Raw genomic sequence first — 13,460 nt, forward strand, 5'->3', positions numbered from 1 at the left:
AGTCGTGTAACACTCCGTTTCCGTGGGTGCCCTGTTGACTATGGCGGGACAGGACTGCGTGGCAGCCGGTAGTGTCCGCTGAGCACTTCTGTGCCAAGGGCTCGAACGGAATGAACACAAAGGACTGATGGAGGGACACCCCCCCCACCCACGTGGAAGAGGAATCGTAACGGAGCGCTATTTACAGAGCAGCATCAGGACAGGAGTTCAAAGTAATAGACTAACAGAGCAAGGGCTGAATGCTCACGGGGTATCACAGCTGGAATCTGAAGTTCAAATGCGGGCAGCTGTGGAAAACACAAATGAGGTGCTAGGGGGCCCGCCCTGGTGAGAGGCCTGGGGTCTTGGCAACATGATTTTAAGATAGTTCCCGAGAATTAGGCTCAGAGACCTATCATTTCACCCCCCTGGTCTAGAAGGAAGAATTAAATATTTTTTCTTATTGTATTCTAAAAAAAGTATCTGCTACTATTGAACTGTTATTTCCATGTAAAAGACAAAAAATTGGTTTGTGTGACTTTGCACAGTTGACTGACATTTGGTTTGAAGACAATTTATTCTTAAACACGTGGTACATGATAGGACAAAAGGCATGAACAGGTGGAATATTGGTTTAAAAACGGGCTCAGCCATTTATGCTTGGCTTCACAGCCTTTTTTTTGGTGGAAGTGGTGTAGTTGAGTGGAAATCAGTGAAATTTAACATGCTCAAGCAACCAAAATATCCACTGGTAAACTGCATTTCACAGAGACGAAAAGGAGGCTCAAAGACTTTAATTTGCCCCAAATCTAGTTAGCAAGTGGCTAACCGAGGTTTCAAATCCAGATCTGGTGCCCTGCGTGCTATAACCAGAGCCTGCCGGCCGGCCAGTGCCCGTCTTCTCAGCGTCTCTAAGAGAGTTGACAGGGCTCTCTCCTGCTTCCGCTCCTCCTCCTCCTCTTTATTAAACAACCGTCTTCCTCCTGAGCTTGGAACAGCTTCCAGTTGGGTTTTATAGCCAGCAAAGCAGGGGCCGTTTCATGCGTTTCTGTACAACGGGCCAAGGTTGAGCTTCACTGAAAACTATGCAGTACATTTGCAGTAAATCTACTTTTGTTTTGGAGCCACTGAAAATACTGAGGCTCACACCAAAACTGAGGAATTTGAAGATTATTATCTTTAAGAGCAAAGGCTGTCACCGTGATGATGAAATACCAGCAAATCCCCAGGCCCAGATGGGAGGGCTGGTCCCTAAGCAAGTGTTGTTTCCACTGCCCTGCCCTTGGCCACCTCCCCTCCCTTCAGCTCCTTTGAATTCGGAGCAATTGTTGAAGTCGGGCTGGCAGTGCCCTGAGAGCCATGGTGGGGGTGGGTTTCCAACCCTTACATGTTTCAGAAATAAATTTCAGAAATAAATAACATCTCTCAATCTGGCTAAGCAGGATTTTTTCATCTTTTTTGAGCCAGGAACTTTTTAACAGTCTGGGGAAGCCAGTGGACTCTTTCTCAGAATATTTTCTAAGGCATAAAATAAAATACATATGATTCCAAAGGAAACCAGTTTTATTGAAATACAGTGATCAAATATTTTAGAAATCTGGTGATATAGTAATACATGTGTCTCTTCGTTCATGCATTAAGATCGGTTGGCAGATCTAACAACTTCCCTAGTTTTAAGGCAGTGATGACCAGAAATGGTCTTTCAAGAATAACTACAAAATTGTCATGTGATGTGAAAATATCTATGACTTCTACTGGAGACAAAGGCACAGGTTCTGCTAGCCTGCCTGTATCGTGCTGCCCACATTCGTAATTCGAAGGAAATGCTAAGTAAGTTTCAGTTCAAAGTTGGAGAAGATAAAGACGTAACTTTTCCCCGTCCAAGTTCACAAGCCTCTTGAGTTCGATCCACAGACTTTTGGGATCTGTCACCCTCAGGTGAAGAGCCCTGGACGAGGGTCCCCTGCACGAAGGGCCAGCCTGGAAGGAGGCTCAATGCAGAATGAAATGTTAGCGGTGATCACAATACGTCTCACGTCATTAGACTTCCTTCCATGTGGAATGAGCTTTCTGGAGTAATCAGTAACTATTTTGCAAAATTTGGGGAAAAAGGACAAGTCCCGCTAACAAAAGAAGGCTGTAATGAAGGCTAACCAGGAATCAAAGAAAGTCTAGAAGCCATAGATGCCTGCAATGACTAATTAAGAAGGAATTCTTAAAGTACTGACGGCAAATGGCTGAACTTGTGGTCAGGCAACCACATGACATTTCCTAAACTATCCAGCTATCAAGTGATCTGTCCCCTGCTGCTACACCTGGTCTGAGTTCATGTGGTCACACACAGCCCCTCTGTTCCTTTGGGGGGTGACGGCTGCCACAGAATTTTTTTTTTTGGCTGCGTTGGGTCTTCGTTGCTGCGAGCGGGGGCTGCTCTTCGTTGCAGTGCGCGGGCTTCTCACTGCGGTGGCTTCTCTTGTTGCGGAGCACGGGCTCTAGGCGCGCGGGCTTCAGTAGTTGTGGCACGCGGGCTCAGTAGTTGTGGCTCGCGGGCTCTAGAGCGCAGGCTCAGTAGTTGTGGCGCACGGGCTTGGTTGCTCCGTGGCGTGTGGGATCTTCCCGAGCCAGGGCTCGACCCCGTGTCCCCTGCACTGGCAGGCGGGTTCTCAACCTCTGCGCCCCCAGGGGAGCCCCGGACACAGAATTTTGAAGTGGTTGGAGTGAGGTCCACCCACATCTCACCCCTGGGTCAAAATGAAAGTGAGTCTCGGACTGAATTCAGATACAAACAGGCATTTACGAGACATTGGTTAGAACACAGGCACAGAATAGTTCCTACAACCTGCTCTGGAGGCTCAAAGAAGTGCCAGCTCTCAGTCCTCTGCCCGTGAGTCCGTCAGCCCCACACCCGCAGATGCAACATTCCTGAGATGCAAAGGCTGAGCCCCCATGAGGCCCCGCCCCAGGCCCAGCCTGAGGGGCACAGGCCACGGGCCTCCACACTCCCATGCCTGCTCTGGCAGTTTGACCGATCCCTACTTAAATACCTTTAATTTCACCAACACGAGCCCATTTTTGGCATTTATCGTGCTAAGTAACAAGACACCACTTCTACCCACAAAACCCCGTTTTGGACGGCCAGGATGCTGATGAGAGAAGCCCAGGCTGTTGATGGAGTCCGGAGAGCGGAGGGCTGGTGAGAGCCCCGCCCCGAGGGTGTCCCTTCCTGAGTCAGTGCGTTGGGGGGGGGGGCCAGCTCCCAGGCGTACACAGTCTCTGCCCCAACACTTCGTCATGAAGATTTTCAACCATGCAGAAAACTCGGAAGAACTGTACAATGAACACCAACACACCAGCCTCTAATCAACGGTTCTCAGGCTGCAGCCTGCGTCGGAATCACCTCCCAGGCTTGTGAAAACACACAGGGCGGGGCCTCCCTCCACTTCTGATTCAGCAGCGGCTCTGGGCTGAAAATGTGCATTTCTAACAAGTTTCCAGGTGAGGCTACGCTGCCGGTCTGGCACAGCGCTTAGGCAACCACAGACCTTGGTGCTACCTGAAAGTTTTGCCACATTTACTTTGTTGCACGTCTGTGCACATCTGTGTCTGACCTTCCCGCCCTCCCTCTCACTTCTGCTACATTTCGGGGCAGGTGGCAGGCCTCAGCCCAGCACCCCTAAACGTGCCAACAGGACATCAACTAGACCCCAATATTCCAAAATGGATTTTTTGAAGTAAAATTTACAGTGAAATGTGGACTGTGCGGTCTTTTTAAGTTTACTGAAATATAATTTACATATAGCAAAAAAACCCCTTTTCAGTATAGGGTTCTATGAGTTTGTTTGTTTTAATTTTTTGGCCGTGCAGCTTGCGGGATCTCAGTTCCCTGACCAGGGATTGAACCCGGGCCCTCGGCAGTGAAGGCACCAAGTCCTAACCTCTAGGCCACCAGGGAACTTCCCTCTATCAGTTTAGACAAATGTCTAAGCTGGGCACCACAGTCAAGATATAGAACTTTTCCTATGATATAAAACGTTCGTTAAGCCCCTTCATAGTAACTTCGAGCCCCGGGTGGCCACTGATCTGTTTTTTGTTTTGTTTTTTAAATTTTATTGAAGTATAGTTTGATTTACAATGTTGTGTTAATTTCTGCTGTACAGCAAAGTGACTCAGTTATACATATATACATTCTTTTTGTTTGTTTTTGGGTATTTTTTGTTTTTTCGGTTGTGTTTTTGGCTGCGCCGTGCAGCATGTAGGATCTTAGTTCCCTGACTGGAAATCAAACCTGTGCCCCCTGCAGTGGAAGCGCGGCATCGTAACCACTGGACCTCCAGGGAAGTCCCTATATATGTTCTTTTTTATATTCTTTTCCATGATGGTTTATCACAGAATATTGAATATAGTTCCCTGTGCTGTACAGTGGGACCTTGTTGTTTATCCATCCTGTATATACCAGTTTGCATCTGCTGACCCCAACTTTCCAGTCCGTCCCTCCCTCCACCCCCTCCCCCTTGGCGACCACAGGTCTGTTCTCTGTGTGATTCTGTTTCTGTTTGGTAGATAAGTCCATTTGTGCCCTGATCTACCTGAGAATCGCCTTTTCCGGAAGGCCCTAGGTGCTGTACAGCCGTCTCCCCGAGCACACAGAATGGAGACTGAGCTGCCTTGTGGGTGGCTCACTCCGGTGATGGCTGAGCTGTGTTTTAGTGCTGGTAGCAGGCGGTTGGCTGCACATTCTCAGAATTAGATGTGAAGCTGATTGGCACACACGTGATATCACGCTGGCTGCACTGGAGTATTTTAAGGTGAACAATGGGGCTTCCCTGGTGGCGCAGTGGTTAAGAATCCGCCTGCCAATGCAGAGGGGGACACGGGTTCGAGCCCTGGTCCGGGAAGATCCCACATGCCACGGAGCAACTAAGCCCGCGCGCCACAACTACTGAGCCTGTGCTCTAGAGCCCGCAAGCCACAACTATGGAGCCCGTGTGCCACAACTACTGAGCCTGCATGCTACAACTACTGAAGCCCGTGCGCCTAGAGCCTGTGCTCCGCAACACGAGAAGCCACCGCAATGAGAAGCCTGTGTACCGCAATGAAGAGTAGCCCCCGCTCGCTGCAACTAGAGAAAGCCCGCATACAGCAATGCAGACACAACGCAGCCAAAAGTTAATTAATTAATTAATAATTAAAAAATCTCCTAACAGCCGCCCTCGAGAGAATGCTGTGCGCTGGACTCTGGCCTTAGCAGCGACCGGCACCTCACCTTCCCTGGGCCTTAGTCATGTTTTCTACTCTGTAGCTATCACTTCCTTAAAATGACTTCATGAAGCCTGGGTCTCTGTCCCCTCCCTCGGCCTCCTCCTAGTAACGCTTAGGACAGAGTGCGCTGTGACTCCACGGGTGGCCGGCAGGGCTGAGAATGTGAAATTATAACGTTACCCTACTCTTCGGCCAATTTCTCCTTCAGGCCAACACATTCTTCTTTTCCTTTAAAGACTTTTTTAAAATTTATTTTTTCCATTTAATTGTGTAAAATACAAATGCTGACTTGTCACACACTCACGTGGAACTCTTTCCCTCACGTTTACGACTCAACAGCTTGGTGAATCCAGAGGGACGACTATAATCACTATACAGAGCACGCTGTGTTAGTAGTTCAAGTTTATTCCAACCCATTTTTAAATACTCTGAAACATCTTCATTATGTTATCTGATGAGACAGAGCCACAAGAAAACGGAGGTGCCCCCAGTCAGTCCAGCTTCCAGCCAATCAGGCCTGTCGTGTGGAGGTTCCTGAATGTGGTGCTTTGACCACCACTCGGGAGCCGGGCCGGGCCAGCAGCTTCGAGGAGGGGCGCACAAACCGTCTTCCAAAGGGGCTGCACCATCCTGCGTTCCGCCACCAGGGACGAGAGCACCTGCTGCCCCACATGCTCGCCAGCATTGGGTGTTGTCGGTGTTCTGGATTTTGGCCCTTCTCGTAGGGGTGTAGTGCTATCTCATTGCTTTAATTTGCATTTCCCTGATGACATGATGTGGACCATCTCTTCATAGGCTTATTTGCCATCTGTATGTCTTCTTTGATGAGATGTCTGTTAAGGTCTTTGGCCCATTTTTAAAATTGGGTTGTTTGTTTTCCTACTTATTGACATCCTTTTTTACTTGTGAATTTTACTTCACGTATTTTATTGAAAAGGTCTCTAGAAAAGCACTACCCACAAAAATACAGTGCAAATCACATATGCAGTTAAAGGTTTTCTAGTTAGCCACGTTAGAAAAAATGAAAAAAAGTGAAATAGATTTTAATTATATATTTTTCTTAACCCCAAATACTATTTCAACATGTAGTCAATATTAAACATTTATTGAGATATTTACTTTCTGTTTTTTTGCACTGAGCCTTCAAAGTCTGGTGTGTATTTTAACTTACAGTATATCTATTATAATATTCAGACCAAAGGAAACCATAAACAAAACAAAAAGACAACATATGGAACGGGAGCAAATATTTGCGAATGATGCAGCCAACAAGGGATTAATTGCCAAAATATACAAACAGCTCATACATCTCAATAACCCAAAAAACAAACAATCCAATCAAAAAATGGACAAAAGATCTAAACAGACATTTCTCCAAAGAAGACATACAGATGGCCAACAGGCACGTGAAAAAATGCTCAACACTGCTAATCATTAGAGAAATGCAAATCAAAACCACAATGAGGTATCACCTCACACCAGTCAGAATGATCATCATCAAAAAGTCTACAAATAACAGATGCTGGAGAGGGTGTGGTGAAAAGGGGACCCTTCTACACTGTTGGTGTGGATGTAAGCTGGTGCAGCCACTATGGAGAACAGTATGGAGGTTCCTTAAAAAACGAAAAATAGAACTACCATATGATACAGCAATCCCACTCCTGGGCATATATCTGGAGAAAACTATAATTCGAAAAGATAGGGCTTCCCTGGTGGCGCAGAGGTTAAGAATCCGCCTGCCAATGCAGGGGACGTGGGTTTGAGCCCTGGTCCGGGAAGATCCCACATGCCACGGAGCAACTAAGCCCATGCACCACAACTACTGAGCCTGCGCTCTAGAGCCCACGAGCCACAACTACTGAAGCCTGCTCGCCTGGAGCCCGTGCTCCGCAACAAGAGAGGCCACTGCAGTGAGAGGCCTGTGCACTGCAACGAGGAGTGGCCCCCACTCGCCACAACTAGAGAAAGCCCGTGGGTAGCAGCGAAGACCCACCGTAGCCAAAAATAAATTAAAAAAAAAAAAAATGTACACCAATGTTCGTAGCAGCACTATGTCCAACAGCCAAGACATGTAAGCAACCTAAATGTCCATTGACAGATGAATGGATAAAGAAGATGTGGTACATATATATAATGGAATACTACTCAGCCATAAAAAAGAATGAAATAATGCCATTTGCAGCAACAGATGAACCTAAAGATTATCATACTATGTGAAGTCAGAGGAAGACAAGTATCATATGATATCGCTTATATGCGGAATCTAAAAAAATGATACAAATGAACTTATTTATGAAAAAGAAATAAACTCATAGACATAGAAAACAAACTTATGGTTACCAGAGGGGAAAGCGGGGAAGGGATAAATTATGAGTTTGGGATTAAAAGATACACACTACTATATATAAAACAGATAACCAACAAGGATCTACTATATAATACAGGGAACTATATTCAATATCTTATAATAACCTATAATGGAAAAGAATCTAAAAAAGAACATATATATATATATAGGTATAACTGAATCACTTTGCTGTACACCTGAAACTAATGCAACTTTGTAAATCAACTATTTCAATAAATATAAAAAAAAAAAACTAACAATATTCAGACTAGCCACTTTTTTTTCTTTTGGCCACACTGCACGGCATGTGGGATCTTAGTTCTCCGACCAGGGATCGAACCCAGGCTCCCTGCAGTGGAAGCGTGGAGTCCTAACCACTGGAGTGCCAGGGAATTCCCCAGACTATCCACATTTTAAATGTTCAAGTCACATGTGGCTAGTGGCTACCGTATAAAGGCATCCCACGTGTAGGAGCAATGGTTAACCAAGACCCCCCATGGCTGAGAGGGAAATGTGTTGAGCTGTGGATAACAACAATAATATTGTAGAGCAGATTTTGGTTTGCAGAGACTTTCCCAAACATTATCTCATGCAGTCCCTGGAGCAACCCCATGAGATAATTATTTTCACCACCGTTTTGCAGTGAGAAAATCCAGGCTCCAAGAGGTGAAAGTGGTTGAGTAGGTAATGCAGCCAGCTCGTCTCCCCCGCCACCAAGGCATCTCATCTCCACACAACCTCCTGTTAAGCAGAGACCCTACAATCTAGGCGTCACTGAGGAACACAAAGCCCCTTTCATGAAGAATGCGAGGGCTATACCTCCTCAACCATTCTGGAAAACAACACCCCAAGAAGAAATGCTCACATTAAAGTGGTCAGAGGCCAGGGTCACTCAGACTTTAATGCTCATAAGAATTTCTTGATGGGCTTATTTAAAATGAATATTCCTGGGCCCCAAACCCAGACATTCTTATTCAGCAAAGCTGAGGTGGGAACTCAAGAATCTGCATTTTAATCAAGAGCCCCAGGGTCCTGATACAGGTGGTCCTAAGGCCCATGGGTTTCCATAGATGACCTGGGAGAGTGTGCAGGACCTTGAAATAAGAGTCCTACTGGAGAATTCCCTGGCAGTCCAGTGGTTAGGACACCGTGCTTTCACCGCCGAGGTGCTGAGGTCACAGGTTCAATCCCTGGTGGGGGAACCAAGATCCTGCAAGCCGCGTGGCAAGGCCAAAAAAAAAAAAGAAAAAAAAGAGTCGTACTGAAGAACTGAAATTCTTATCAGAAGGTTGTTTGACCTCAGGCAATTCCGGAATCCCGGAGAGGCAGCAGGTTCACAAAGGAAATCTGCAGTTATCAAACACTCTGCTATAGAAGAGGATTTAATGCTAGGTTAAGATGATTGTCATGTATTGCATATAAAAGGAGGTTGTGCATTTTTCTCTAGTATATATTGATGAAATGTTTAGAAAAAGATTATCAAATAAATGTTACCACGTCATTCCACACTGGCACGTATTTATTTATATATATGTGTATCCACACAAAATGAATGAAAAACACCAAAATATTCATAGTTGTTATCACTCTACCTGACAGGGTTATGGATAATTTAAAAAATTTCTTCTTTCACTTTGATATTTTCTTCTGAATTTTGTGCAACACATGTTATTTTAATAAAAAATAAAACATTTCAGGAAATAAGTAATCATAAAGAAAGGTCTTGAAAGATCAGTCCAACTAGTAGTTACTTCTTTGTATAGGAAAAGTTTACATTTGGTAGGTTTTTAAAAGATCCATGTTTTCTCACTTGGGTGAGAAATGAATACGATTCATGTTCAGTATACTTGCACATTGAGTGTAAATGGAAAAAGGTGGATCTCTCGGGTCCTCCAAGGCCAGGAGCTGCTTAAAGGAGTTTCTGTCCGTTGGCGCCGAGCCGCTGCGGGCACTCTGCATCTCGCGCCAGGTAAGCAGAGATGGAGGAGCTGAGGCTCCAGGCTGCGGGGACCCAAGCGAGGGACAGGGCACCTCAAGTTCTTCTGACATCAAAGCCCAGGGGAGCCTGGTGCATCACAGGGCCAGGCAGATCTGAAAGCTAAGGGGCAAGACAACCCACAGCTGCCGACTTGGCACACAGGTAGCTCTACCCGCAAGCCAAGTGCTCTCTGTGTAAGATGAGAATGTCAGCGTGCGGGCATCACAGCTTCAAGGGAGACATCTGAATATGTGTGTATATTTATATTTTTACATATAAAAAAAAATATATAATGTATATTTTCTAGGAAGTGCAAGCACGTTTCTAAAGGCAGGAAAGAAGGTGCTTCCAGGCAGCCTCTCCAGTTCTGGCAAGCATGGCACAGCCTTCCGGGGGGGCACACGCTCCTCGCGGAGGGCCTGTGGGTGCCCCGCGGGGTGCGTCCTGCATTAGGTCCGGGTTTGGACCCACTTTGTGTGCTCTTGGGCAGTTCCTGAGCTGCACTGACAAGGATGCCAAGGGAAGGCGTCTTGAGCCGCCCTCGCTGGGACCCTGCCTGCGTCCTTGGGCTCCCAGCCGGGCCTCAGGGTCTCCACACCTGAAAGAAAAAGGAAGAAGAGTCATATTTACTTCGCAAGGTTTTTGTGAGCCTTCCATGCACTCATTCATGAGAAGTGCAGAGCCCTCACAGATGAGTAAAATGGAGAAAACTTTGCCAGAAATCCCAGCCCTGTGGCTGCCTAACCGCCAGTTGCTAAGAGCCGGGAGGGCCAAGCACCCGGCGCTCACACCTCCGGGCTTGTCCCCGCCGTGTCCCAGCCCACATCTCTCCTCGAAGCTCACCTGCAGGTCCTAGCATTTACTCCAGTTCCAGCTTTTCTCCCTCTTCTTGGTGTCACCCCCTCCTCCTGGGCAGGTTTCATGGGAAGGTCAGGATCTAAGATGATGGAAAGGGCTTTGATGGTCCCACGTGGCCTTCACTCCACCCGGCAGGCAGCGCAGCAGACGGAGCTGGGGGGAGACAGCAGGAGCCCCCTCTTCTTCCACAGCCAGGGGAGCAGGCCAAGTGCATGGACCTCGGGGACCACAGAAGCCTAAGGACTCAGGACAAAACAGGCGTAGAAAGAATGGGGAGGAATTGTGTGAAAATGGCTAAGCCACATCAATCACTGCAAAACTGCCAGAAAAATTCTCATTTGATGAAAAAGGAGAGTAACTATTCCTTCTGTTCCGTACAGTGGGAAGGTGCATTTCGCTCAACGGGACACAAAAATAAACTTTAAAGAAGGAAAAAGACACTGCACAGCATGAGCGAGCTGCTTCTGAAGGAGGCCCCTCCCGCCGCATCACACACGGGACCCAGAGCACTTGCGCTTGTGTAAAGTTCCATTCAGGGTGCTCGTCCTGACTGGACTCCCACGGCACCCCAGCCTCTACCACCTCCCCACCCCCTTTCCAGCACTGAGCTCCAGGCCCGGCTTCACCAGTCACGCTCCCACTGGCACCAGTCAGTGAGTGTGCTTTAGGAAGGAGGTCTGAGGGCCCTCTGCAGAGAGCGTTTGTCTGGCTTTGGGATCAGAGCAATGCCAGCCTCATAACATGAGTTGGGAAGTGTTCTACTTTCTGGAAACATTTGTGTAGAGTTGGTCTAATTTCTTCCTTAAATGGATGGAAGAATACAGCAGTGGAACCATGTAGGCCTAGAGTTTTCTATATGTAATAAGACATTCCTTCTCTTTTAAGAGGCTTTTATATCCTTCTGAGTGAGTATTCATCCACCTACTTAAACAGTGATTGAACTAGAACTGCTACATGCTTTGGGCCACATTGAAGGTCTCCAACCCAACAGTGTTAGAACCCAACTGAGTGACATGGGCTCAACTTCTGAGGCACCTTAAAAAGCTCATTGGTCTCTAGATTGTTTGTGAGCTATTTTTGTTATGTAGTCTTAACAAAAGACACAAGGATTGGCTGAAAACAGCTACAATTCAGCACTCTATAACAGTTTAAAACCCAGATACCTGGCCAAGAAGCACATGAAAAGATGCTCAACATCACTAATCACTAGGTAAATGAAAATCTAAGCCATAATAAGATATCACTTTAATAGTGGGTGACCACTATTATAACAAAACAAAATGAAATGAACGTGGGCTGTGGATCATTTGGGCATGCTCCCTCTACCTTTCTCTAGCTCACTGGCATCTCCCAGAAAAGAGCTTATACACTTGTCTGGAGCCCCAGTTTTTGCAACTGCTGCCCAGGGGACACCTCCAGATAGCCTGGCTCTGGTGGCCAGTGGGGCTCACACTTGCAGTCCCACAGGGCTGTATACATTGCATTCTTTTAAAAGCTGCTGCCTGAGGGTCTGGCTTCCAGTCAGCCTGAATCCAGGTGCTGAGACCCTCCCCTTTGGGACACTGACAGGTCTTGGCACACACCTTTTACTGGGAGCAAGTAAAAATATCATAGGCTGTTTGAGGTGCATGTAAATCAATGAACTGAGAACACACCCTCACGCCCTATACAAAAATAAACTCAACATAGCTTAAAGACTTAAATATAAGACATGACACCATAAAACTCCTAGAAGAAAACATAGGCAAAACATTCTCTTACATAAGTTGTACCAATGTTTTCTTAGGTCAGTCTGCCAACCCAATAGAAATAAAAGCAAAAATGGGACCTAATCAAACTTACAAGCTTTTGTACAGCAAAGGAAACCATAAACAAAATGAAAAGACAACCTACAGACTGGGAGAAAATATTTGCAAATGATGCGACTGACAAAGTATTAATTTCCAAGATACACAAACAGCTCATACAATTCAACAACAACAACAAAAACAAAAACAAACAACCCAGTCAAAAAATGGGCAGAAGGGCTTCTCTGGTGGCACAGTGGTTGAGAATCCTCCTGCCAATGCAGGGGACACGGGTTCGAGCCCTGGTCCGGGAAGATCACACATGCCGTGGAGCAACCAAGCCCATGTGCCACAACTACTGAGCCTGCGTGCTAGAGCCCGTGAGCCACAACTACTGAGCCCACTTGCCACAACTACTGAAGCCTGCACGCCTAGAGTCCATGCTCCACAACAAGAGAAGCCACCACAATGAGAAGCCCGTGCACCGCAAGGAAGAGTAGCCCTGCTCGCCACAACTAGAAAAAGCTCGTGTGCAGCAACAAAGACTCAACGCAGCCAAAAATAAATAAATAAATAAATAAAAAGAAAAGAAAAGAAAACCCTGCTTCATTAAAAAACAAAAACAAAAAATTTCATCTACTCAGTTTTTGCCTGTGCATTTTCTAGGCAGGCATTTAAAAAGAAAAAAAAAAAAACAATGGGCAGAAGACCTAAATAGACATTTCTCCAAAGAAGACATACAAATGGCCAACAGGCACACGAAAAGGTACTCAACATTGCTAATTATTAGAGAAATGTAAATCAAAACTACAATGAGCTGCCATCTCACACCGGTCAGAATGGCCATCATTAAAAAATCTACAGGGGCTTCCCTGGTGGCACAGTGGCTAAGAATCCGCCTGCCAATGCAGGGGACACGGGTTCAAGCCCTGGCCTGGGAAGATCCCACATGCTGCAGAGCAACTAAGCCTGTGCACCACAACTATTGAGCCTGTGCTCTAGAGCCTGCGAGCCACAACTACTGAGCCCATGTGCCACAACTACTGAAGCCTGTGCGCCTAGAGTCCATGCTCTGCAACAAGAGAAGCCACCATGAGAAGCCCGCGCACTGCAACAAAGAGCAGTCCCCTCTCACCACAACTAGAGAAAGCCTGCGCATAGCAATGAAGACCCAATGCAGCCAAAAGTAAAAATAAATAAATAAGTTAAAGAAAAATCTACAAATAACAAACGCTGGAGAGGCTGTGGAGAA

The sequence above is a fragment of the Eschrichtius robustus genome, chromosome 18 (assembly GCF_028021215.1).
Source record: "Eschrichtius robustus isolate mEscRob2 chromosome 18, mEscRob2.pri, whole genome shotgun sequence".
NCBI classification, from domain to species: Eukaryota; Metazoa; Chordata; class Mammalia; order Artiodactyla; family Eschrichtiidae; genus Eschrichtius; species Eschrichtius robustus.